We start from the raw sequence: 27,128 nt of genomic DNA on the forward strand, positions 1-27,128 counted from the left end.
AAAAAGATCACTGGTTTAATAATTCCAAAGCCCAGCTGGGAAGTTATCCTGAAGGCATAGAAATCAGAGAAGTTCCTCCTCCAAGCTTTGGTTCTCTGCCTGAGAAGGGGCGCCTTTGCCAGTGTTTTCTCTATGGCTTCATCATCAGGTCGCTGTTTCCTGATCCATTATTTTTCATGACCATCGATGTGACTTTGGGAGAGCAGGTCTCTCCTTGAGCCTGTACAGCTTCACAGCACCTGAGTCTTGCTCATGAAGACACGGCGGTCTACAAGCTGTTTTAACTCTTGATCGGTCAAATAATTTTCAGTCTGGGCTGATTGATTTTTTTCAGCAATTAAATCCCTCTGGCATTTAGCTGGCTTCTGTTCTGTTTCTTTCCAGTCAATTTCTTGTACCAACAACGAAATCCAAAGTTCTTTCTTAAATTCACAGATAAGCTGTCTTTTTTTTTGCTTTTTCATCTCCTTGCTTCTCTCAGTGGTGGCTACAAACAGTGAGGCTGAGCAGCCAACACCCTCTGGCCACATCTTTAATTTCATATGTGCTCCAAGACTGGGTCTTAATAAGTATTTCTTGTACAAAGATTCCCTCCATATTATTTCCTAATTTCTATGGTCAATAAATAGTAAGGTTTTTTTTGAAACTTAAAGGTCCCAAATGTTTGCACTTTCTGTATGCTCTTTCAATTTTCCTTGCAAATAAGCTATTTATTTCCTGAGTTAATGTCTGTCTTAGAAATTCTTTGCCAAAAGGAAGCAATAGTGGTCAACATACACTGAAGATTTTTTATTAATTTCTATCCCTTACCTTGGCTCTTCCAATTCGGTAAGCATAAAAGCAACCTCCCAGGTGCCAACCCTCAATTTTACCAATGTTTTTGCCTCTGTAATACATGGGCTCCATCTTTATAGCCTCTGATGTCAGTTCCCTTCCAGCTTACTGAAAAATCATTAAGCCAATGTCCTATCTGAAGGTCTTAATTTCTATAAATAGAGCACAAGTAGTAGCAGGTGCTGAAATAAGCATCCCCAAATGTCCCCAGAGCTAAACACAGCAAAGTTTTATTTCCCACTGATCTCAGCCTAACGCAGAACAATAGTTACATAGATTCTGCTTCACTCCATCATTTAGAGAGCCAGGGTCCTTCTAGACTATGGCTCTTTCATTTTCAATGTGTGCTTTCATAGACATCCTGGTCTATTTCAGATAACAGACGTGTGTTTGGAGGGTGTAGGTGGAAGGAAAATTTGGAGAGGGTGCCCCAACTGCCTTGGCCTGAGTGTGACACATCACTTCAGTTCACATTCCATAGGCAAGAACCACACAGATCATCCTGCCCAGACACCAGAGGGCTTGGGAAATGTAGATGAGCTGTGTTATCAAAGCAGGGAAGCAGGATGGTGAACATCTAGCCAGCTTCTGCCACACATTTTATGCAAGAGTTTTGGTTGTTTATGGTAGGAGAGGGGTTCAGGGTACCAAGTCCAGCTCGTAGCTAGAAATGAAAGTGTATTTTAATTTTCATTATTCTCTAAATAGTCTCAAATTATACTTTTGATGCCTTCATGATCTAATGGTTTCATAAGAGAGCTTTTTTTTTAATCTCTAGGTAATAGATTTTTTTCTATTTTTATTAAATGCTAATTTTACATTACTGTGAGAAAAGAATGTGGCCAGTTACAATTTATGTTATTTGGGACTTAATGAGGCCTACATTTGGCCTCATCTATGATCATTAAAAAATAAATGTTACATGAACAAGTGAAAATAAGGTACATAAGAAAATGGGTGACTTAAAAACCTCCAATTATTTCTCACCTCACTTAAATAAAATGCAACCTTTCATAAAGCCCTAAATGACCTGATTCCTGCCCGCCTCCCCATGCCTATCTCAGTCACTTTCCTTCTACTTATCTATGAAGCTCCAGCCACATCGGCCCCCTTTTCATTCCTGCTGTGGCTCCTTGTAGCTGCCATTCCTGCTGTTTCCAGATCTAACCCTGCTTGTGCCTGAGCTCCAGTTCAAACATCAGCCCTCTAACTGCCAACCCGCTCACATATTCACATCCCACCTTGTTTCATCCATTCCATAACATTCATAATTATCTGAAATGAAATTGTTATATATTCGTGCATTAACTGTCCATCCCAAAGTCATTCTAGGGAAGAGGGACTTTTGCCTTTGACTTTGAGTGTTTCATTTCTCATGCCTACAAGAGTACTGAGAACATAATAAACACTAAATAGATACATGTTAAAGGAGTGAGTGTAACTTACGTCACTTATGCCTAACTCCAAGATTCTTCAGTTAGAATGCTGAATTATTCAAAGTTTGCTGCTGTAACTCTCTCTCTCTCTTCTCTTTTCCTATCTCCCTATCTCTCCTATGCCTCATAGTCCTGTTTCCACATTTTCTCTCTCTATGTATCTTTATCTTGTATTTTGGTAGAACAATGGCAAGAAATGTCTCAGTTATACTGAGTGACTTACTGTTCTTTTTCAAAACTCTAACAGAGGTTTTATCTGTGCCCTATTCTTCAAAAATGACTTAAAAATAATCAATATGAGATCTTGGGGACAAACTGAAGATTTTTATGCAAATATATTTTTCAAATGTTTTATCAATATTCATTTACATAGACTTGACTTGCTTATAACAAGTCAATCTTAATCTCTTTATAGAAGATGTACTCAAGAATCTTCCCTTGGTAACATAATGTTGCATATGCCCATGGTACTGGGTTAAAAATAATTTGATTTCATCTAAAACTCACTTTTAAATTCAAGTATCTACATCCTTAATTATCTTCCTAATTACTTCAAACTAATAGTGTTTTATTTTATCCATTAAATGAATATGATACTAGGTTCAATTCACTTGGGACATATACCTCAGAGAAGAGAGACAGGTGTTGTGTGTGTGTGTCATGGAGGTGAGGAAGGTAATTTAAGGGCTTTTTCGAGTGGAAAAAGAAATGAAAATTGATTCAAACTGTGAGCTGCATTTTGTAAACACTTCTCTTGAGTGAAGGCTGGTGGCCCAGGGACATTATCCTGTTACTTGGGTCCCTTAGGAAACAGCAGGGTTATTTTCAGGATGGTCTTTGTATAAAGAACCATGTACTGCCTTCAAACTGATGCTCACTAGGAATGAAAAGTGCCAAAGCAGTTTATGTACATCCCACCCCATGTCCTGGTTGGCCCTGATTGCTCTGTCCAAGGTAGAATATCTTGAATTCTGGCAAAAGTTCAGAATACAAGCCTTCGTGTTTCACTTATAAGAAGCAGCACAAAAAAAGGAGAGGTTGGTGGGTTGCGGGGTTTTGTGTAGGAGCCCTGTAGGACTGTCCTGCTTTCTGGAGATGACCCCTCTTCAATATGTAGGTTATTTCCTCTCAGATCTTTAAAATGGAAAGTAACCAAGAAAGGGAACGTAACAGCTGAAGGATTATTGAATATAGTTGTTGAATACGGGTGGTTAGCAGGCATGTGATTGAAATTTGAATGAAATAAAGACTATAACCTCTAACACTAATTGGGTGCTTACTATGTTACTGACCCAGTGTGAGGAGTTTTAAACTCTAACTTTCTAATTCATGATGGGGAATCTATGGGGCTAAATACTATTAATATTCCCCTTTTATACACTAGGGAACTAAAGAAGCTTAGCAAAGTTAAATAACTTGCCCAAAGTTATACTGTTACTAAGATGAAGCTCAAAATTCAGAAACCAGGCAGCATAACCTCAAAGACCATGTTTTAAATGCCCAGTGAGTGGCCAGTGGATGGATGGATGGATGGATAGAAGATGAATTGGTGTTTGGACGAATGGGTAAATGTTATGAGTTAGGTCAAAGATGATGTCAAACAAAAGTTGGAGATTTAAGTGCACATGAAAACTTATTTATTCTAAGCTGATTTTAGTGACAATTAAAAAAATACTAATTTTTCTCAAAAGGGCCGGATGCACTGACATCTCCTATAAAGCATCTGCACCTCATGGAAGTTGCTGGACAGCCTCGTCTCCCATTAATGTCTGGGAACTTGCCACACACGGAGTCACCTGTCCCAACTGAGAAGAGCTGGCTGGCTGTGTTGCTCATTCATTAGTACCATCTGTATGCCAAATTGATGTTGTACATTATTTATTTGCCTCTCATTAGGAGCAAGGCCAGAGCACCATCCAAGTCTCAGAGCAAAACCCCCCAGAGCTTCTGCACTTACAATTGCACATCATATAATGCTAAGGTTTGTTAAAATACCACACGCTTGCAAAATTTTTCAATAATTGCTACAAATATTCACCAGAGGAGGGAATGTTTATTCATTTGCTTAATTTCTAATAATGTTTTCTGCTACAGTAGTATTTTCTTAGTCTTTCTTACGTTTAATTTGGCATCAGACCAATTGAATTTATGTTTTAAGTAAATGGTACAGGCTTTGAATGTTTAGTGTCTCATTCATGTTATTTGTTCTTAGATTTGGTACCCATACAGTCTGTTGGCTTTGTTATTTTTTAATGAGAATTTTATAAAATGCCTTGGAGGCTCATTAGAATTCAAGTTTCTTTCTTTCCATTCAAATGAGCCCCATTTAAAAATACTGCGTTTCTTGCCATTAAATGAGTGTTGGCTCTGGAGGACACAGACTTTTTTTCTCCTTGAGCCCACATGGCTGAACCCTAGAGCATCAGCCATGTGTGTGACGCTAAAGCTCACCTTCTAACCTCAAACTCTTCCTCCATTCTTTTATTTTATTATACTTTTTAGCTCTCGGTAATGAAAGTAAATATTGATATTTTGGTATGTTTGGTAGACACATGACATAGTTAACTCCTGTCACTTTTACTGTTGGCTGAGTCCTCTAAGTCATTGTTACATATTTTGCTAAGGAGACATACTCCCCACCCCAAACCTTGCACTTGGATAGTTAGTGGAGGAATAGGCTGAATCAGACACTCACCACCTACAGCCACTGCTGTGGAGACCAACTCTGCATGGTTCCGTCCACCTGCACACCAGCCCAACCTAACTGCATCTTATCTATGTCTCTGTCTATGCCTCCTACCCTAGGGCTGCCCTCTTGACACGGAGGAACAGGGCACTGCAAGTCTTCACTTGGTCCCCCTGTTTGCACAAGTCAGGAATGTGAGGGAGCAATAGCTTATGGAATGGGTTTTGACCACTAGAATATGGGTGGTGATGGATAAACTCTCCCCACAAATAAACTACTTGAAATGAAGTTTATACAGCTTATCAGGAGAGAGTTCCACAACACCAAACAGTCATTTTCAGTGGCACCAGCTCAATAAAGCACCTTGAATTGGCTCCGCCCCCTGCCCGCCTCCCTCTCCTTGCCTCTCACTTCTGCTTCTCTCTGATGGCATATCCTAGTAAAGCAGGAGCGTATAAACCTTGGGCTCAGGCTCTGCTCTCAGAGGAATTCAGGCTAAAACCAGTTACATAATATAAACATTTCTTCTCAAGTGTACTCTTATTTCAGATTTGAAGCACGCAAATTTTTAAGAGCTTCCAATTATTTCATCTAGAATATTTGTTCTTCTCATTTCATATTCTTGATTCAGAAAGTAAAGAATTTTCAAATATATGATAAGGCATTGACCATAATGATCCTAACTGGAAGCTATACAGTTTGACAGTTATTTTTATTGTCAAGGTGTCTTTCTTGTGGAGAAAGGACATAAGTGAAGGAAAAGTAGTTCTGTAGATTTAGTACTTATACTGGGTGAACGGTACAAGGGGAGTATTTTCTCTGTGAGGATTCCGAACCAAAGTGGGTGCATCCCGCAGGATTCAACGATCCACAGACTGATCTAACATTTACGGGCTGCCATTCTCAGGGTTGTACTTGACAAACCATTATCAACTTCCAGGATCTATTCTAATTTCAGCGAGAACACTATGTGATCAACGATTATTTTCTGTTTTAGAAAATACAGCTGATTATAGACTGCTTAGTTATGTTAAAATTAAACCTTACAACTTATTCAGCTTAATCACCAGCCTAAAGAAGATACCTACTAGAAAGAACTTTAGATACTTTCCAATTCTTCCCACTGGCACTTTTCAAATTAAAGGAAACTGTGGCACAGAGAGGTAGGGCAGCCTGTTCTGGGTCAGTAGGAAAAATTAACAGCAGAACTTGGACTAGATTACTAGACCCAAGGACTTTTTCATAACACTAGTGTTTGAGCTTTAAAAGACGAAGAGCTTTTTGTTCTATTCTGAGGAATTCCCACTTGCAACAGTCCATTAAACCACAGAAATGTGGCTGAGAAAAAAAAAACCCACAATTTGTGAAGACTGGTTTTTTTTGCATTTTAGCATTTTTAAATCTCTTTTTAATCTCTGATTTTTAATTTTTAATTTTTAATTCTGATTCTCAAATACCACAGTCCATTTAACTCTCAATCCTGACAGCTGGAGCTTCAAGAATACATCCTGAACCTGGACACTCTTACTTTCTCCATCCCTAAACCCTAGTCCAAAAAATGGTCGTCTCCTGAAGTAGCTCTTAACTGGTCTCCTGTCCTTCTCTCTTAAGTCCTATAGAGAATTATCAGCATAGCAGTCCATGTGATCTTTCTAAATGTAAATCTGACCACGCCATTCCTTTGCTCAAAATCTCCCAATGGCTTCACGTTAAAATCTAAAGATGGCCTCCAAGGTTCCATACGTTCTGGTCCCTCCGCCCTACCCCGCCTCCCTTTCCAGTCTTTGTCTAGAACCCTTTCCTCACTCATGTTTACAGTAGCCAGCATGGCTGCTTAAGTGTTCCTCAAACAGACCAATTTTGTTTCTGCTTCAAGATCTTTATGCTTGATGTTCCCTCTGCCCAGACGTGCTTCCCCCAGATTTTTATCCTTTGCTCCTTTTAAACATTCAGGTACCTGCTCATGTCAGTTCCATATAGTTCTTTCCTGACCATTTATCACCTCCTTCCACCTCTCTGTTCTCTTACTGCATCCTTTCTTTATAACTATGATTGCTAACCGAAGTTAGGTGACAATGTAGTTCAATATTGACATTTTGTGTCTCACCTACTAGAATGCAAACTCCAGAGGTCAGAGAATTTGTGTTATTTATCCCAGTACCTGCAGCTCCTAAAATGATGCCTAGAACAGGGATGGTGCTGGATAAATGTTTACTGAATGGATGAATGTGTAAGGTTACAAATCATTATTACAGAGAAGTCATTTTCTGCAAGCATATGCCATTATGATTTTACTTCCCATTCGCCAGCAGTTATCCTGTTAACTAACTGAGCAATTCACCATTAATAGAGAGTCAATCAAGAAAGCCAGTCCCCACTTCAGGCTATTAGAGTGCATTGAATTATCCCATGCATTAGAACGCCTGGAACCTGAATGTCAAAGCCATTTGGCTGCAAGTTATTTACTGCTTTTGGACCATAGAAATGGTTGTATTCAAATGATCTCATAATCGCAGAAGAGCTCCTGCATGGCCTATCATCAATTATATTATTACTTCACACTCTGCCGGCGATACCTAATTAGTCCTCACAGCATTCTTGGTTGGGAGCAGAGGTAACTGAAAAGACTTGGAGACAAATATCATCATGGGTGGCTTTAATGCATGAATGAGACTCTGTGTACTCAAACAGCAGGCTTTCCTCTCTCTCTTTCTTTTTTTCTTCTTCTTTTTTTTCTTTCTGTTAATTATTTTCCTTCTTCTTATCCTTTTTTTCTTTTCTTCTCTTTTCTTAGACCCACTGTGTCAAACTTATATTCACTGGCCACACAGCAGAGTGTATCCTCATCTATTTGTATTTCTTACTTAATTTAAGGAATTAGAGTTTACCCGTAAGATAATTTATCATTAAACAGTTTTCTAAATGAACACTAAATGATGTACTGTAAGAGGGTGTAGGTTTCTTCAAGGAATAGAGGAATTTTAGAGGCAATATAATACAGTGGGTCATTGGAATCAGCCAGAATTGAGTTTAAGTCCAGGCCTGCCACCTTCCTCCTGTACATTTTTAGGCAGCTTAGTGAACATGTTTGAGACTGATTGTCCTTATCTGTAAAATGGAGCTGCGGGTAGTGCCCAACTCAAGTACTCACAAAGTGCTGTGATGACTAGAATGAGACAGTGCATGAAAGCATTTCAGTGGCTGGTAAAATAAGAGTCCTTTATTTATGCCATCTATTATTATTGTATTTTTAAGCATCAATCAACAGGTATTTATTTTGGGGGGGAATGGAATTTAGGTTCATTTATTTATTTATTTGAACAGAGGTACTGGGAGTTGAACCCAGGACCTCATGCATGCTAGGCATGCACTCTACCACTGAGTGATACCCTCCTCCCCAACAAGTATTTACTGAAGGACATACCACCTTCAATAAATTCAGTAATAAATAATATAATTGAGACCATGGGGGATGAAATATTGACTCAGTCATATGTGAGCTATAACCACTTTGGTGAAACCAAGTGTGTATACCCTAAATAAAATGTAAAGATAAAAACCTGCAAATATGGTAAAAAGATATGGTAATGGATGTACGGTGCAAGATGGCTGTAGGATACGGTGATTTTTTTGTCTTACAAAGGAGGATGGAATTCAAGGAGCGCTGATAGAAAGTTGAAATTTAGGAAGTTAGAAATGGAAGTAAAGAGATCCTTTGGCGGAAGAAATTATGCCAATTGCAAGTTCCTATGATTTAAGTTCATGGCTGTTTGTTTTGTGGTTATTCCTGTTGAACACAAGCCCCCTAGAGAGTTTCGCTTTGGAAATAACTTTGTTAGCCTCATCCTGATGCCAAAGGTACCTGAGAATAAGAGAATTCTATTTACTCAGGACTATATTTTACACCAAGACATCTAACACCTCGTTTTTGCATATCTGAAGATTTAAATGTCCCATACAGTTTGCTTTAGTTCTTTGTATTATAGTAGTTAATTGAGTGGCTGCAAAGGATTAGAAGCATCAGAACCATGAATAAGTAAGCTGATCCTTTTGGGGGGAAAATGACCCTGCCTCTCAACCCCACAGAAGAATTAAAAAGATGAGTGGATTCACTGCTTTTCCCCCCAACATTTCTCCTGTATGCACTTTTTTCCTAGTTAAAAACACAAATTACATTGCATCATGCTTGTCAAATATTTCAATAAAAAGTAGGACTTTAACACAAAATGCCTGCTCTATCCTGAAAATGGGACTTTTTACAGGGTTTTTATGGACTGTGACCTCATTCCATTATTAATAACGCACTTTGTGAGTTTCCCTTCATCCATTGATCTTGCAGGAGAACTGTTAACATTAATTAATTAATCCTCTTGTCATCTCCATGAACAAGGTAAGGCCTTTATTGAAAAGCTTATTCTGCTGTGGTGAAACTTGGGGCAAAACCTGCTTGATAATGCTTGATGAATCTGTGGTGCCCGGGTGACAGTGAGGAGCTGACTTTTAAAAGGGCTGCTCTAACTTTCCTGGCACCGGCCCCTCCAACTCACAGGCAATCTGCCAACTTTCTCCATATACTCTTATTGGCCCAAATCTATTCCCATCTGTTTGGAAGGCATGTGCCCAAGCAGGCAGTGGTCAGATTCTTGGCATTGATTTTGGGAGATGAGCACTTTCTGGGCAGCCTGTGTCCCCCTACCACATTGCATCTGTTTTACCAGATGTCTCACCCCGGGTCCATTGGTATGCCAGCCCTGTTGCTGCACGTCTCTTTACAGCACATCGGCTGCTGCGTAAATGGCAAGACACAAAGTAAACGGTGGGGCAGAGTGTGGTGCATATGTGGTGTGCATGTGTTGTGTGTGCTGGGGTGGGGGTTGGCAGACACCTAGAGCTTAAGATTCATAAAGCACTTTCATAGCATTGTCCCTATCCACCTTCTCATGGGGGTGCTTGCTGCAAGCTACAGCTGGGGAACATTAAGACATCTGCCTTTAGCCATCAAAATGGATACCTCAAAGCAATATTGCTTCCAAAACCAAATAGCATATAAGTCTTCTGCCCTAGAAATCTGGATCACGAAGTTAAAAGGACTGCAACATCTCCCCTAAATAGAAGCAGTAGAACTGAGCAGAGTCCTGCAGCATCACCCTCACCTCTGCTAGTACAAAACCAAGGAGTTAAAGATTAGGACAACAGAGTCACAGAATCAATGACTGATGCACATTCCTGAAATGTTTTATAGATAACTGTAACTGCCACCAGAGACAAGAAAAAATCTTACTGTATGATGACCAGACTGTAGACATGACATATGCCGCTCCATCTTGAGCAGCACTGATCTATGGCTGGCACAGTTCCAACAACTGGACTCAAGAGAATAGGATTAGCATTATTGCTCATAATAATCTATATCTTTGTGGGCATCAAAATAATTGCAGCTTGCTCTGCCTGTTTATGCAAGTGGGCAACTAGAATTTTCAGTAAAGAGATGTTAGAAACCCATGTCAACACCTTCCACTCGGAGAATACGACACCCTAGGTCAACGTGAAGAAGTTACAGAAGACGGAGCGTCACCCCTAATCTGATAGAAATGAAATGATGTTTGACAGTGAGGAAATTAAAGCAGTCTTTTTGCCCCTTTCCTATTCACCCAGTTCTGTCCCCCATCTAACCTTGAAAGAACCTAACTATAGGAATATGATCACTAAGCAACTGAAACGAACTCTTGACTTATGCTCTCTTGAATGTACACCATGCCTTGTTTAATCTGTTGATTCTTTTCCTAGATAAAAAGAAGAGTCAAGAATTAAGCAGTTAAAGAACGATCAGCTCCCTACCCTCAACAGCCCCCTTAGCAATCCCACAGGCAGACTGGGCAGGGCAAGATAACATGTGAAGAAAGAGAGTCAGCCAGTCTGCACACAATGGAGAATGGTGCAGAACCCAATCTTTGGCCTCCATGGTTCACTGAGATTCTTCCCCCATGACTTTTCCTTTTAAAAACTGTCATGGCTGAGCAGTATCCTCAGAGTTGGTCTCTGGACAGAAGCCTACCATCTCCCCAGATTGCCGGCTTTTGTCATTAAAACACTTTCCTGTTCTACTGACACTTGCCTCTTGAATTACTGGCTTCTGAGCAGCAAGCATTGAACTTGTGCTCAGTAATAGTAGTTAGGCACATTGGAGCTTCCCTTAGTTGTTCCTTCATGTAGCCATTCATTTATTTATTCAACAGGTATCCACTGAGCATAACTCTAAGGTATCCAAGGCATTAGCCCAATAGTAGAGGAATAAAGATCTATAGAGAAATGATACCTGGCCCTTCTGTACCTGGGGAAATAAGACAATAAATAAGGGAAATAAGATCTACACATTCGAATGACTTGAGTGACCATAAAAGTAGTCAGCGGTAGGTGTCCAAGGGAGAGTTTCCTGTGGGTTCCAGGGCATGCAAACTATGCCTTAATGGTGAAGGTCAAATTCGATTGCACTGGCCCGAGAAAGAAACGATGAAAGTATTCTGGACATAGAGGAACAACTCTAAAAATGGCACAGAGGAAAATGTAAGTCTATATTCTATCGTCTGCATGACAAGTTACTTTAAAAACAAATGTGCATAAATAGTGGAATGTACGTTTTCACAGTGTTCATTTACATCCTTGAGCCAGTTAGATAAAACCTGAACTCTCATCAGACGTGCATACTCCAAGGAACTCCAAGGGTGTTTAACAAGCAAATGAAAGACCAGAAGCAGAAATAGACACATTCAGATGTGGTTACTTGGCACTTCATGTATCTTTTTCAAAATCTACACTATAGAGTTTTTTAAATTAGCCTAGTGATTGGAAAGTAGTTAGAAAGTAGAACTTAGTTAGAAGGATGGCATGGGCTCTACCACCTTTAAGAAGATTAGGAAGACAGCAAATTTTGCAGTGTAGTAACATCAGCATAACACTTGAGTTCTGGAGCTTTCTTGGCTTCACATTCCTCTTCCTCCTCTAGGACACTGCCACTTGGCTCCATTACCATCAGAGTTGATTCTGCCATCAACGTTTATTGTGTCTATCTTGGAAAGAGCTTTCTATTCAAGGTGCATATGCCTTTGCAAGGGCAGAGATTTGGAGTTGCCTGACTTACGGCGGTTTACTAATGCATGTTTATACACCCGAGATTTTGCTCTACATCTTGCTTTCATTGTAATACTGCAAACTTACATGAGACATATAGCCCTTCCACCCCCACCCCAACATTGGAGTTTAACAATCATTACCAAAAGAACTTGTTATTGGCTCAACAGCAAACAGGCTTCAGTGGGTTCTCAGGTGTGAAGAATGGTTGAGTTTCTAGCCAACAGCAGAAGACAGGTAGATGAACTATAGAAAATAAAACTCCATAACTCACTAACAAATCATGGTTTACAACTATTGGCACTCACTCAGGACAATTAACAGCTATCTTAAATTAGCAGAGCTTGTATCCAATCCCTTCCTTATGTCCCCCATTCCATCCTGTGTATTTACCTGTCATAAATATTTTATACTTTTCAGAGCCTTAAATTCACTATTTTTCTGAGGACAGGTTATCCTTCCAAAGTCATAGCTGGTCCCTGACATTTAGAATAGAAATTGACAGATTTTTTAAAAACAATAATGGTACCTTCTTCCTTCTGAGCCCTACCAACAGATAGTGTTTGAATAGATTCAGACTAAAGATGAGTTCTCTACACAGCTCTTCCGTTTAAATGTTAGTAATCTTTCATTCTTAGTAATCTTTCAAATTAAGATTGCAAATGCTTCTACTTTATTTATACGGCTAGATAAACTCTGACTTTAGACATATCGATTCTAGCTCACCAATCCCAGGATTTTTGCTTGTTTTACTAGTTCACTCCCCAACTCTGCCCATGGGGCAGTTTTAAACTCAAGGATTTGATACAAAGGCTGAAATCAGGTGAAATGCTGCTATAAACCAACTCTTCCAGTAATTCTCCCAATTTCTTAGAGAGTTTTGTGATCATGCATTGATAATTTCATCTATGGGTGGGTTATTTAAATGGAAAATGTAAGAGAAATTGGTTTTCAATAATGTAAATCAATTTCTTTTCTTTGTCTTATGCACCTTCCACTTATCTTTAAAAAGGAGTTGGGGGCTCTTTTTCCAGCACCAAATCATAGTACAGGATTACAAAATGTTCTGTAAGGACATTAATTGCACACATATATCATCAATGTATTCTTGAATACCATGGCTGGTATTAACTGTTTTTACAATAGTCCTGTTGAAAATGTCGAATTGGGTTCAGTCAAAGGACAACCATGAAGAATTTGTGTGTATGTGGCACACAGTCCTAGAACATATCATTTTAGAAAATCCCCAAATCACAGAGCTGAGAGATCTTACCCAGTCACTGATTCCATTCTTATAGCATTAATCTCTGAACAGTAGCTAATGTGGATGACAAATGCTTTTTTTAAATGTGACAATTTTGACAGCTATTCAGGTCTATGTTGAAATGGAAGTGGAAAGAAATATTAATAGAATATGCACTTAAGTCCCAGAAATGATGAGGGAAAGTAGCAGGGCAAGGAGAAAGAGACACAGGTTACGGACGAGGAGAAGTTCTCGTTCCAGTCCCACCATCAGGGAGCCGTGGCCTTCTCATCTCTAAAATAGGAATCAAAACACCTGTCTCACCAGGTTGAAAGGAGACAAAAATCAGAATATGCAGAGGACACTCCAGATTGGCATACTCAGCACTTATTCTAAATATTTTCTAGAAGACTTCCCATACCGTAGAGCTGGAAAATTAAAAGCTTTATTTCAGAGACTCTTTTGCATGTAAGCCCCTAGACATAGCTTGCATTCTGCCACAAGGTACACTTGTATGTTGGGAAGGAAGAAGAAAGAAATGAGCACCAGTGGCCACACGGAGGAGATGGTTTCTACCAGCAAGGATGAGGGGTGTAGACACTCATTCTTGTGGCAACTGTACTGAAGGTTCCAGTATCTGCTCGAGCATCACAGCCTCTCAGCAGCAGTCTGGGGGCCAGTGTGGTCTCCCCACAACCTCATTTTCCCTGGTTATTCTTGCTATCTGTGTATCATCTGAGCATAATTCCCTAATCATCCTGGAAATTGTTATAAACTACCTAATGCCATCTAACAAATCCTTTCCTGCTTAAAGTTATGGGAATTAATTATGAGGACTGTAAGTAAGTTCTCTGAGAGCACATCTGAATAATATTTAGAAAATGATAAAGACTTTTAGCTTTTTTTTGAAGGGAAGAATCATATCATACTTGTATTTATTGATTGATTTCAAAATATAGTAAGATCCTCTTGAAAAACAAAGCCTCTAAATCAGATTGTTGAACCTCTCTATCTTATGATCAGCACAGGTATTTTAAGCTAAAGGTCTTTATTTTCTGGATAGAGGCTGGAATAAACTTCTTACCAGGTATAACTGAAAGTGAATTTATAATCACTCTCTTTTTTTAATTGTGTGCTTTCTCATCATCTGCCCTCATTCTCCCTACCCTCTCCAATCCATAGCTGATGCTTGGAGTCAAAATAAATATGTCTATACAAGTTACTGAAAAGTATCAATGTATAAGAATTGTAAAATCATATATACCGGCAGTCAATATTGATATTTATCTAGAAGAAATTAATTACTCAAGAGTCTTTTTGTTGTAAGAGAAAGGCTCAAATCAAAAGGGGAAAAGAGTTAATACATTATTTTTTGTAACCAGGAAATACAAGGGAAGATCTGGTTTCTGGCACGACCTGGTGTGCGAACTCAGGTTGACCTTCATGCTTCTTCTTTCCTCTGTTTATTTCATTTCCCACTATTTGTGGGGAGTATCACTTCATTCGGACCCCTATTCATATACTCCCAGCAACATAATCCTAAAGGCACAGTGCCTTTCCTTAAGCCCAAAACAAAACCTACTAGGGAAAATGCTGACTGCTAACTTGGAGCACGTGCCCACCCTGCACCAACCACTGTGGTCTGAGTACGGTCTTTGCTAGGTCAGGGCTGGTTCCCACAAGCACCAGTGTGTATGAGAACTGTAACTGGGAACCCTCGCAGCCACACAGTTGGAATGGGGAAGGACACACTCCCTAAAGAAAGTTAGGGTGCTAGACAGAAGGAAAACAAAGGTCCCCTCCAAGGTATTCCTTGATATGAAGAAACAAAATGTATTCCTGGTGTTCACTTTCCTAGAAACCGTAAAGTGCATCTCCAAGTGTCACTTTACTACATACTTTCCATCTCCCTTATCAATGTATCCTGGCATGTCAGTTTCTTTCCTCCAAATGAGATGGTCAAGGCATAATCACAAATCACTCATATGAAAAAGCATTTTAGGAGGAACAACTAAACAAAAGAACAACACACACTGCTAGACTATATTCCAGCACCTTCCAAAAGCAGGACAATCTGATCTGGGAACAGCTTTGGTATATATCATCGTACGACCCTTCACAACGTAAAGTAATGATCTTACTTGGTCTTTCCAATAACTCTTTTAGATAGATGATGATGGTGATGTTTGTTATCTTTTTCATAATAATATAATAGTAATATTATTTCTAACTATTTTACAGGTGAGAAAACAGATAGAGGGAGGCAAAATAGTTAGACTAACTCCGGGTCATTGAGTGGTAAAGAGATTTTTATCTTGGTAATAGGCTACCTGAATAACTTGTTCTTCCCCTTCTAATTAAAGCAGACTACTCCTGGGCATGACTTTTAGAGTTAGGACTTTGGTCTCAATCCAAAGAGAAATGTTGAGCAGAAAAAAATCAGGAAGCCCACAGAACTTCTATTATATGACGTAGTATTCAAATGATCAGGTTCCCAATGGCCTACAGCCAGGGAGTCTCCAGCCGTCTCTCCTCCTGGGCTTTGCACATAAAAGCAGTTACAGAAATCAGCTCTTAAACAATGTCAGAGTCAGGAATCCGGAGCTCTTCAACGATGTCCCCATCCTAGCTAGAAGCAAACATGCCACACTATCTTGGTGAGAAAGTCTCATCTTGTCCTTAGATCCCTGGAGATACCTTTTCAGCCTAACACACAGATTTCCTCAGAAATGTGTACTTCGCTACTAGAGAGTGCCAAACTTGCAAAGTGAGTTGTTTTCCATTATTGTTTTTTTTAATGTCTAATGTCAGCTTCGCCCCGTCATAGCACTTTCTGTCTCCAGGGATATCTAAGTGATTTTTAATCCTCTTCCAGCCTCTGTGATGTAAGTAATGTTTATAACTTTAAAGAGCAGAGAAAAAAAGGCTTGTATTTGTGTTGTACAAAACACTTTCAAACTGCTGCACTTCTGGGTTCTCACAACAACCCTGTAAGATATGCAGGGAAGATATGCATATCCTAGTTGAGCAGATGGAGAAACTGAAATCCCCAGGGGAAAGTGACTTACTGAACTTCCCCTGAACTTCCCCAATTCTTTACGGCAAATTAAGAGAAGCAGTCAATCCTCCCCCATCCCACACTTAAGTTTTTTTTCTGTAAGACTAGTGTTCCACATGTATTTTATTAATCATTTTTTTCAAATAAAATCTAGCCTTTATATACTGATACCCAATATAGAAAATGGACAACAGTAAAGCTGCTTATATGGAAGCTAGACAACCGAGTGCAGCATCACTATAGCAACGTCAGAGCATCCTTGCAAAAGGCCTCTTATGGACAGTTTGAGAACAACAGAACTAGCCTAAATGACTATCTCCTCTCATCTATCTAGTCCAGTCCGGCTGAACATAGCTTCCCAAGTCGGGTGCCACAAATGTTCAAGGAGGTGCTAAAAGGTTGATGCCCCTCAGCTGCCAGGAGGGCCCAGGAAGGTTAAGTTCCCTATAGTAGATCTTCTTTGCTTGGCAGCAGCCTCTGTTTTCTCTAGTGCATGACGCAAAGATACTTCTCCATGTTGAGAAGTGCTACAGAGAACTTATGAGAGCTCAGAACACATAAACACTATTTTGCTCACTGGATTCAGATTAACCCCACTGATATTTCTTGTAATGAACCCTCTCCTATCTGAATAATACCATCTTTTCTACCTTAAACATTATCGGTTATGGTTGCATTTATCCAAAGCAGATTTTGCCAACAAAGGGATAGGTTTCCAAAGAATTCCTCTGTGATCTTTTGTCTGATGTCAAATTAATCCCTTGGCTGCTATTCACTTAGGAGACATCATTTAAGACTTTCCCCCCCAAGTGCTTCTTTATGTGACTTCTCCGATTGTTTGATTATTTTCAACACACCAAGTTATGCTTAATAAAATCCTTGCTGGCTTTTCTTTTCTAGTAGGATATTTTTTAAAGTTTTAGCAAGGCTCTACATGTTCTATCATCATTATGCCAGTATATCCTTAATTCACTCATCAGTCTTCTCATTCACTATTTAGTCCCATTGATGGATCAGTTTCCTTCCTGCCACAGGATTTTTGCATATGATATTGCTTTTACCCCTAGATGCCACTGACCTCCTCTGTCTTGTCAAACTTGGTTGTTTTTACTGATGTCGGGCATTAGGCAGTAGCTAGTATGCATGACCTACGGTATACTTTTCAAAAACAAAAAATCAAGCCTTAGTCTTCTCAAGGCTCTAGGTCTAATTAGTAATTTACAGAAAATACAGAGCTGGACAAACTCATTTTATAATATCCCAGGAATGTAATCAATCAAACCTAGAAGGTAGGAAATTTGATAAGGTTTTCTGCAGGAAATTCTGCAGAATTCAGGTCCTTCCATATACCATTTGCAAGGAAAAACTTAAAGAGAGGAGGGACTTTTACAAAGCAAAATTAATATTGGGCATGAATAGAATGCACTGTGTACATTCTTATGCCAACAAACCAATAGTAAAAAAAAGACATTATCAGAAAACCAAAAGATAACAGGTGTGCAAAGGATGTGGATAAATTGGAATCCTTACACATTTTTGATGGAAATGTAAAAGGGTGAAGCTTCTGTGAAAAACAGTATGGAGCTTTCTCAAGATATTAAAAATAGAATTACCGTATGATCCAGCACTCCTGCTCCTGGGTATACAACCAAAAGAACTGAAGAGATATGTGTACTTCCGTGTTTACTGCAGTGTTACTCACTCTAGCCAAGATATGGAAATGATCCAAAGGTCCATCGACAGATGAATAAAGAAAAAAATATATATCCATATATACACACACAATGGAATATTATCAGCCTTTAAAAAGAAGGACATTCTGCAATATGTGACAACACAGATGAGTCTGGAGGACACTATGCTAAGTGAAATAAGCCAGTCGCAGGACAAACAAGCATGATTCCATGTACACGAGATACCTGTCAAACAGAGCGACAAAGAGCAGAACAGGTGGTTGCAGGGATCTAGGAGAAGGGGAAATGATAGGTTGTTATTCAAGGGGTCTAATTTCTGTTATGCAAGATGAATAAGGCTTAGAGGTCTGCTTTACAACAAAGTGCCCATAGGTAACAATACTGTAGTATATATTCAAAAATTTGGTACATGGGTGGGTAGATCTCATGTTACATGTTCTTACCATAACTTTTAAAAACAGCTGCTTGATTGAAATGGGGAATAAAAACATGCTAATTTTTTAAAAGACATCTATATGACAATTGTTGACATTTAAACACAGTTTTGATATTAGTTGAAATCCTTTCTAGCAAAATTAGTGACACTTAATATTGTAAGCAGCCTTTGGCAGGAAAGAGCTATTTGCAGAAAAGGACTCCCTGCAGGAGGTCACTTTCGTTCTGTCACTAACCTCAAACCAGGCACCTCTGTGCCCTGCTCATCTCTGGCCCTAGCATAATTTTCAAATCTTTTGATCACACAATGCTTTGCCTAACATGTTTGTTCCTTCCTAGATCAAAGAAGTAGAAATGGAGAATAATTAACAAATGACCAGATCTCTTCCCTACCTTCCCCTTCAATGATCTTGTGAACAAACTGTGTGAACAAAATAGCATATAAAGAAAATTTACAAGCCTACAGGCAGTGGGGATGGCGATGAAGCTGACCCTTTATCTCAATGATTAACTGAGATTATTTCCCCTTTTCCTTCTAAAATTTTCATGGCTGAGCAGAATCTTTAGAGATGTTTTTTGCTGACACTAAGTCCAGCATCTCCCCAGATTGCTGGCACTCTGATTAAAAACACCTTTCCTTTCTATCAACATTTGTCTCTCTCGAGTATTGATTTTTGAGTGGCGAACAGCCAGGCCAGAGTTGTCAATAACAACAATTAGATAATGGTATTGAATTAATGGGAATCATTGTCTTTTGGAAATACAACAAAACTTGTATGATGAGTAAAATAATATATTATCTAAAATAGACAAAGTAAGATTAGCTATATATACTGTTAATTGTTGAAGCTGGCTAATAGGTACATGGGTTTTTACTATACTAATCTTTATATTTTTGTGTACTTTTGAAATTTCCATAATAAAAAAGTTACACAAAAATAAATACAACTTTCAGGGAAAAAAATCAGGCACAAAATGCCAACACAGCAACAGTTCAATGAATTCACCAACAGTCAGCAAAATAATTTGCAGGATCTAAGAGGAGTCAGGGTGGAGACCAGAAAGGTAAGTTTGAAAAAAGAAAAGAAAATGAAGTAATAAACTACCTTTGGGATCTAAAACAAAGTTGGTAATAGCAGCAAAGTGAAGAGTTCTGAGAATCAAAGGTAATGAGAGAAAATGCTTTGAAGAACTAAAATTGCAAATAGCTCTAAGTATAGTTTTCTAATTAACATTGCAACTGTCAGTTAGGAATTTAACCCTAATTTCTTAAGAGGGTTTTGTAAATCCTTTTTTTTTCCAAAAGCAATTTATCTTCCATGCTTTATTAAAATTATTCTCTATAGTTTTTTCCCCCCCTCCCTTTTAACAGTCACTTTGTTAGACTAGCCTCAGATTTTGCCCACTGTATCAAGAAATGAAAGCCATGATGTGGAATTGGAGCTGGCAGCCATGATGTTGGACATGTTCAAATGAAGCCCATCACTTGAGTGAAAATTTATAGTCCTGCCTGTGCTGTGAGGCGCTCTGTGTTTCAGTTCAGGGCCAGTAAGAGATTTATCAAAGGAAGGTAACAAGATATAAGGGAGTAGCAGGTAAAGTTTTGAAAGCTTTTATGAACTAGAGTAAATCTTGAAACTTTGGGTTTAATCTCCGGCAGTTGGACTTTCAGGTATAATTACAGGTTAACATTTGACATATTGTATAGGTGAAAAAAAAAAAGACACAGGAAAGCACATCTCTAATAAAGCTAAGTCTCCATTATCTGATACATGGGTACAAATACCTATGGGATAAAAAAAAAATACCATTATTGGTGTGAATGAAAAATATTGCCAGCCATATCCATAGCAAAGGATGCTGGGGCCATCGAGTCATGAGCCACTACTGCTACCCTTGACAGTGAGCGGAGGGAACTCAGGATGGAGACAAGCAGGCAGCCCAGCTTCTGCAGCCACCCCCCAACAGTGTACCCTGAGGGAACTCGGGATGGGAAAGAACAGGACACTGGCCCTAGAGAGCTAAGGTGTGTATCAAAGGGATGATTACAATGAGCTCAGACTTTTGTACCTTCCCATAAATAGAAAAGTGCTAAATTCCATAACTTGAGATATCTGGTTTTCTTTAATTAACAGTAATCTTTTTATGTTCCAACTACCCAGTCTTTGTTGCAAAAACTCCCGTATATTTGGGCTGACCCCTTGTCTCTTTGGGGCAGTCTCTCAGAATGACCTCTTAGGCTTGAGTCCTCAGAAGTCCACTGAATAAAATATAACTCTCAAATTTTAGGTTGTGCATATTTTTAGTCAACACTGGGATGGCAATCAGCACTGGGGACTGATGGGCAAAAACTGGACCATGTGCTTTTTCAAGAAGGTTCCTCAAGGGTTTCAGTTCCACCCAGGTCTTCTGTGTACTATTTTTTCAGACTTTTTATGAACAGCCCAAAATTTAGAACATTATGTGAAATCTTCTGGTTATAAATGTTGGCAAGACATTCAACTGTATAAAGTCTTTATGGGCCAACTCCTTGCCTACCAAACAAAGCCCAACTGCAGGCCTCATTCTGTCTGAAGGAGGCTATCATTTTTACCAACTCTGATATACAGCCATTCATTTTTTAGCCCCTTTCTTCTATTTTCTTGTCACATGTTTCAGGACAAGCTGTGATATTTGTTCCTCGTGTATTTATTTTCTTGGACCTTTACTGTTGTCCAAGATTTTTTTTTAATGCTGTTTCTGAATCCTTCTTCATTTTGTTTGTTGAATATTTTTCCAGAGAGTATAAAATAATGAACATTAATGAGGAGACAGTTGCTGGGGAGAAACTACGGACTAATCTCTAAGAGTTCCCTTTTCTTGGGCAGATGAGAGTTTGTTGCTAGTGAAACACAACTTAAACATTTCACTTTTATATAAACTTTTAAAGAATAAACTATATGCTTCTCTAATCAGAGCTGAAAAGATTGTGAATCACCGCACACAACCTATACTTCTAAAAAAATTAACCTAAGATGCCTTTACTGGTTAGCTAATAATGTTGTGATCACATAAGATGGCGACACAGATATCTCTGATTTTCAGCTTTGGCCTAACTAGGCATGCAAGTGAACCTTTTGGGAGTAAACCCAGCAATGCCATGGTGATTATTTATTGAGTGTGCAAGGCTACGATGATATAAAATGGGAGAGCCACTGATGCACGAGGAGACGGGATGTTATGGGGAGAGGACTGGTCTGGGAAGGGCAAACTAGGATCCAGTCTCAGCTCTACTGCCAACAAGCTGTAAAAGCCTCTCTGCTCCTAGGTTCATTATTTATTTATGATTTATACCTTGCCTATTTCCAAAACAGGTTGGAGGTGGCTTTCAATAAAAACCACTAATGTATCAGAACTCTTTTACGAGGTAATAACCCAAGATTGGAAAAAAAAAGAAAAAAAAAAGGATACTTACAGTAGCAAATCTAAGCTAAGGGAATATTCTGTAATGGAGCACGGAACGCTGCTATGAGCTCCTGCCTACAGAGCAAAGCGGGAAACAAGCTGTATCACTATCATAGTCAACAGTCTCAGTTTTCTTATTTACAAATGGGTGGGAAATGAGAGTTCAATGAAACCACTTTCTTGGTCTTTTCCAGGTTCAGATGTTTCTTTTACAAAGTGGTGGGTACACTTCCGAAAAGAATGCCTCACATTTGGCACAGTCAAGCACCAACAGGGGAAATTTGGAGGCAGGCAGTTCACTCGTAACATATGCAACTTTGCAGCCAGAGAACTATAAGAATAAGTGACAATGCTGACAAAAGTAGCAGTAAAATAAAGAAGGAAATACTACAAAACTTAGAAGACTTTGCCAAGAGCAGACCTGAATCCAGGCTGATGAAAGCCTGTGTAAGGAAAGGCTGAGGCTTGTGGGATCAAGGACAGAATGGACACACATCAGGTAAAACGCACAATTAGAACTTAAAGATGCTGCATAAGGCCAGACCTGAGCCAAGACAGAGCACATGGGTGTAGAAACAGAACACAGTACTGCATTCCTCAAAAGACTGTTCATGTCCTTTGAGTTTAGTCATAGAAGAATCTGCCTGACTAGTCTCAGATGACCTGTGTTTCAATGAAGATGTCTTACACTTTCTATACTGGACCAGACATACTTGAAGGGTTCTGTTACACATAATTCTGATTTGGCTACTTTTGTGTCGAGAAGGACTAAAAGGCTAGTAAGTGGTGACCACAAAAAAAGCTTAAAAAAGGAATATGGCCACAGGGAGATTATAATCTGAAACGACTGGGAGAGGGAATGTGGGCTAACTTTGAAAAAAGAGAAAAAGCACAAAAATGACAAGAGAAAATGGAGAAGAAAATTAAGAATAAGTTCATGGTAGCTATTGTGACACACTGAATAAAGAAAACGTGTTTGGCCAAAAAGAACTCATGGAAGCTTTGAGAACCATGGAAGGAATCGTCCAGCCATTCCCATTTGGGGAGAATAAAATTCCTTTAAATCAGTGTTTCTCAACCAGGGGCAGTTTTGTTCCTCAAGGGGTGTTTGGTACTATCTGGGGATGTTTTTGGCTCTTACAATTTGGGGAGGTCCCAATGGCATATAATGGACAGAAGTCAGGTGTGCAGTACACAGGACAGGCCCCTACAACAAGGAATTATCTGACCCAAAATGTCAATAGAGCTGTGAGTGAGAATCCCTACGGTGAATAAAGATAGGACCAGTTTTGCAGTCTGGAATCACCTCTTTAAACATAATTCATAGGTTCTTCTCTCCTTGAGGTGATTTACCATGACCCAGTCTGTTTCCCATGACCTAAGTGGAAGGTGAGTGTAAAGGATTTTTCCACTTCCTTATACCACAGCCTTGAGACCCATCTCCTCCCACTAATCTGATCCTTGGAGCCTTAAGATGAAACTTGGCTCAATCTTAGTCCATGTCTGATGTCTATTAAAATGTTCCCATTTTAATTATTTTCTGCTCTTTTCTTTGCTTTAGTTCTTCTGACCATTAACGGACTGGTGTCTTGACTTGTTGGGTAGAGACCTTCTGATCCTGGTTATGACCCTTTCACGTTCTTCAGTTTGACTCCTTTTCTGATGCCCTGATTTTTAACACTCTCAAACAGTATTCAAGATAGTCAATTAAATGGAAAAAACCGAATTAGGGCATTTTTAGCATGCAATCAAGTTTCTGAGTATGAAATGGCCCCTTTGTGCTTCTCAAGGCATCACCCCTCACACCAGAGTTCTAACTGTGAAAGTTACTGAAATAGTCCTTAGATTCATAATACTTGGCTTGAAGATGACATGAATCAGATGAAAACAAGAATAGAGTCAAATGCTTTGCTTCTAAGAAAACAGAAAAAACGCCTGTCCCTGTATTTACACGAGGAAGAGGCTCCTGGCACAAACAACTGACTTCGGCTTCTCTTTCTTTCCTGGGATTTAGAACAAATCGCTGCATGCTTGAAGTTTACTTAACCTAGAATCTTCAGTTTGGAAATCAGCAGGGAACTCAACTGAACCTTTTAGGATACCTGGTGTGCTTACATCGAATCTGATTTGAACAGAATATTATTATAAGAAAACCTGCCCTTTGCTAGCTGTTTCGAATGCCAGTTCCATCTGAGGCCTCTTCTATAAGGGAACATTAACATCTTTTTCTGACATTTTTCCTCATGATTGACATTCACCAGAATTTTCTCCCCAGACATTGGTTTCATTAACATTATTATTGATTTTGGTTGGCATTCTGCTCTCTGCCTGATCCTGTAAAGATCAGATGGCATTTTGTTCTGAAGATAAAATTCCCTTTCTCATATGTACATTCAGCACAAAAGAAGCCCACCGGAACACATGAATACAGCCTAATGTACGTCAAGTAGACGCCAAAGACGTGTGTTCTCCCAAAATCCAGGCAGAGGGAGGTGTCTTCCATGATGGCCTTTCTCCTCACAAACATTCCAGAACAGGGGAAACAGAGGGAACGCTTTTGTCTCTATCCATTAGCATTCCTCATTCCCAGGACAATAAAGAGCCATGTTACAGAGATCACATCTACCCTGTCTCTAGTCTAAATGGAAAGCAGTGTTATACAGTTAACTAAAGGCATGTCTAGAAAGGTTCATTACCACACAATGAAAGAGAATTATAGTAATTTCTTATCCACTCTCTTAGAGTATCTGCATATATGTGCCATTGTGTGCAAATCTGAATGCAGAGAAAAATGAATGCACCTCACTTTGCTCTTCATAGTGGATCCTGAATTTTAGGACTCATGAGCTGTCAGAATTTCAGTAAGTGAAAATGTCACCCTATTTTTAATGATATATTTGATTAAACCATGGGAATATGTAATAGAGATTCTTCAGGAGTTTACTGAGACCAGTCAGTATATAAAATGCCTATTCTACTGGTAACCAATATTTATTGAATGCCATCTACGTGCAGCAGACACTACACCCAGGGTTCTACACATGTTATTGTATTGAATTCTCCTGTGTCTTAGAATTATGTGTTCACCAAATCATTCCTTTCAAGAGAAGTATATTCTCCAGCACCCTTGAAGTTAGGTAGGACCCTGGGACTAAGTTATGGCCAATAAAATGTGGGCAGGGTAATGTATGTCCTTTTCAGAGCTTGTTCTTAATAACTCTCACATGCTCCTTTGCATGTTTGCTCTCTCTCATCCACCTCTCATTGGTTGGCTGGAGGAAGAGGATCCAGGGGAGAAGTTTTTGGCTTATGAGAACCACTGGATGAAGAAAGCCTGGATTCAATGGAGGAAAGCCATTAAGGAAGGCTAATGGTGATTATAGTAATATGACTTTCCATGAGAATTGCATAACGTTAAATAATACTAAGGTACTAAGATTTCATAGCTGTTCCTACAGAAGCTAATATTATTTTACCTGCCTAATATAACAATTGTTAACTAGAAAAAGGATGCTGCTATAATATAAAACTGAAATATGTAGTATTTGTCTTAATATTGAGTGATAGGTAGTAAGGAGACTGATAATAAAGACTCAAAAGATGGTAACTCATGTCATTTAGTAGCAAAGTATTCGGTACACTCTCAGGACAAAAGTGTAGAAAGCCAACCACATGTCTACTGAGTCAGCAGCTCCAGTGGCAAACTTAGTGTGTGTCGGATCCTACTGGCTGCTTTGACAAGGCACTGCAAGAAAGACATGAACTCAAAAAACACCTGACTGGTTTGCAAGTAGAAATGAAAGGGAATCTAGAGAGTTAGACTGCAAAGACTTTATGTCTAGAAAAGCCATTTGCTTCTAGACACAAACAATAAGAGATAGAATTTTTAAAGGTTTTAAGGGTCCGTGGCCTAATAAAACCCAAATGGGTGAAATGTGTAATGACAGCTCTCAAATGGACAGTGTGGCTTCTCAATCAAATCTGACAGCCATCATTATCTTGAGGAAACAGCAAAAGAAGGGAGATGTGAAATTTACTTTAGGAAAGAAATATAAGTAGAGATGTTGGCGTATGGAACTAACTGTAATCAAAAGATCACACACAGGGTTATGGGTTGAATTGTGTCTTCTCAGATTCATTTGCTGAAGTCCTAACTTTCAGCACCTCAGAAATGGACCTTATTTGATGCAATGTGTATACAGAGTAATCATATTGAACTAAGGTCATTAGGGTGAGTCCCAATCCAATATGATGGGTGTCCTTGTATGAAGAGGACATTTTGACAGAGACCGGTAGAGACAGACCAAGTGAAGTTACAGGGAGAAGACAGCAAAGTGAATCAATGAATTCTCTGTGCTTTCCTTCTCTAATTTTCCAAATGGCAGTGTCACTCTGGTTAGCTTGTCTCTGCTCTATCATTGTATAATGAGTGTGTGGGGAGGAAGAAAAGAGCTTGTCTCTTTAAGTCAGAGGTATTAGACCAAGAAGAGCAACATCTAGTGAGATAAAGAAAGTAGCTCATTCATGACCCAGAGATCCTGCGGGATGCAGTGTCTGGGTGGAGCTCCGGGGCATCTCCTTTGGGATGAGGCTAAATATGTTCTAGGAATGGGAAAAGCACAGCTGAGACTCTGCTCTGTACCCTCCCTACCTTTTCATTCCCTCTTGGGCACACAGCTGACCTACCTTTGCAAGTTGCCTTAGAGGTGGTGAGATGACGTGACTCAGGTGTGGGTTAAGAAAAGTCAGTATAATGATGTCTGATTCTTCCAACAATGGCCTCTAAAATCTCTTACAAAATCTCTCTCTCTTACAAAATTTGTCATCTCTTCTCCCCTTTCCTCCTCCCTCCTCCAATTTGGCTAGACAGGTGAAGGGATCCAGGGAAGAACGCCAAGGATTTAGGGGAGCCCAGAATGTCTAGAGTAGATGAAAGGAGTCCAGAGTCCCTGCTTTACAAGGCTTCCAAGGAAACTGCCGAAGAAGTAATAAGCTTTAATTTGATTAAGCCATGAAATTTAGGGTTTATTTGTTGTTGAAGCAGCTACTATTGCTAATCCTGACTCAAATACTTCCCGATAATCCAGAAAAATAATCACAGCAATAGCTTTTCAGAGGAGACTCTCAAAGATTACTAAATTGCTCAAGACTGCGCAGTAAATAAGCCAGT

This window comes from Camelus ferus, chromosome 11 (assembly GCF_009834535.1).
Source record: "Camelus ferus isolate YT-003-E chromosome 11, BCGSAC_Cfer_1.0, whole genome shotgun sequence".
In the NCBI taxonomy this organism is placed as follows: Eukaryota; Metazoa; Chordata; class Mammalia; order Artiodactyla; family Camelidae; genus Camelus; species Camelus ferus.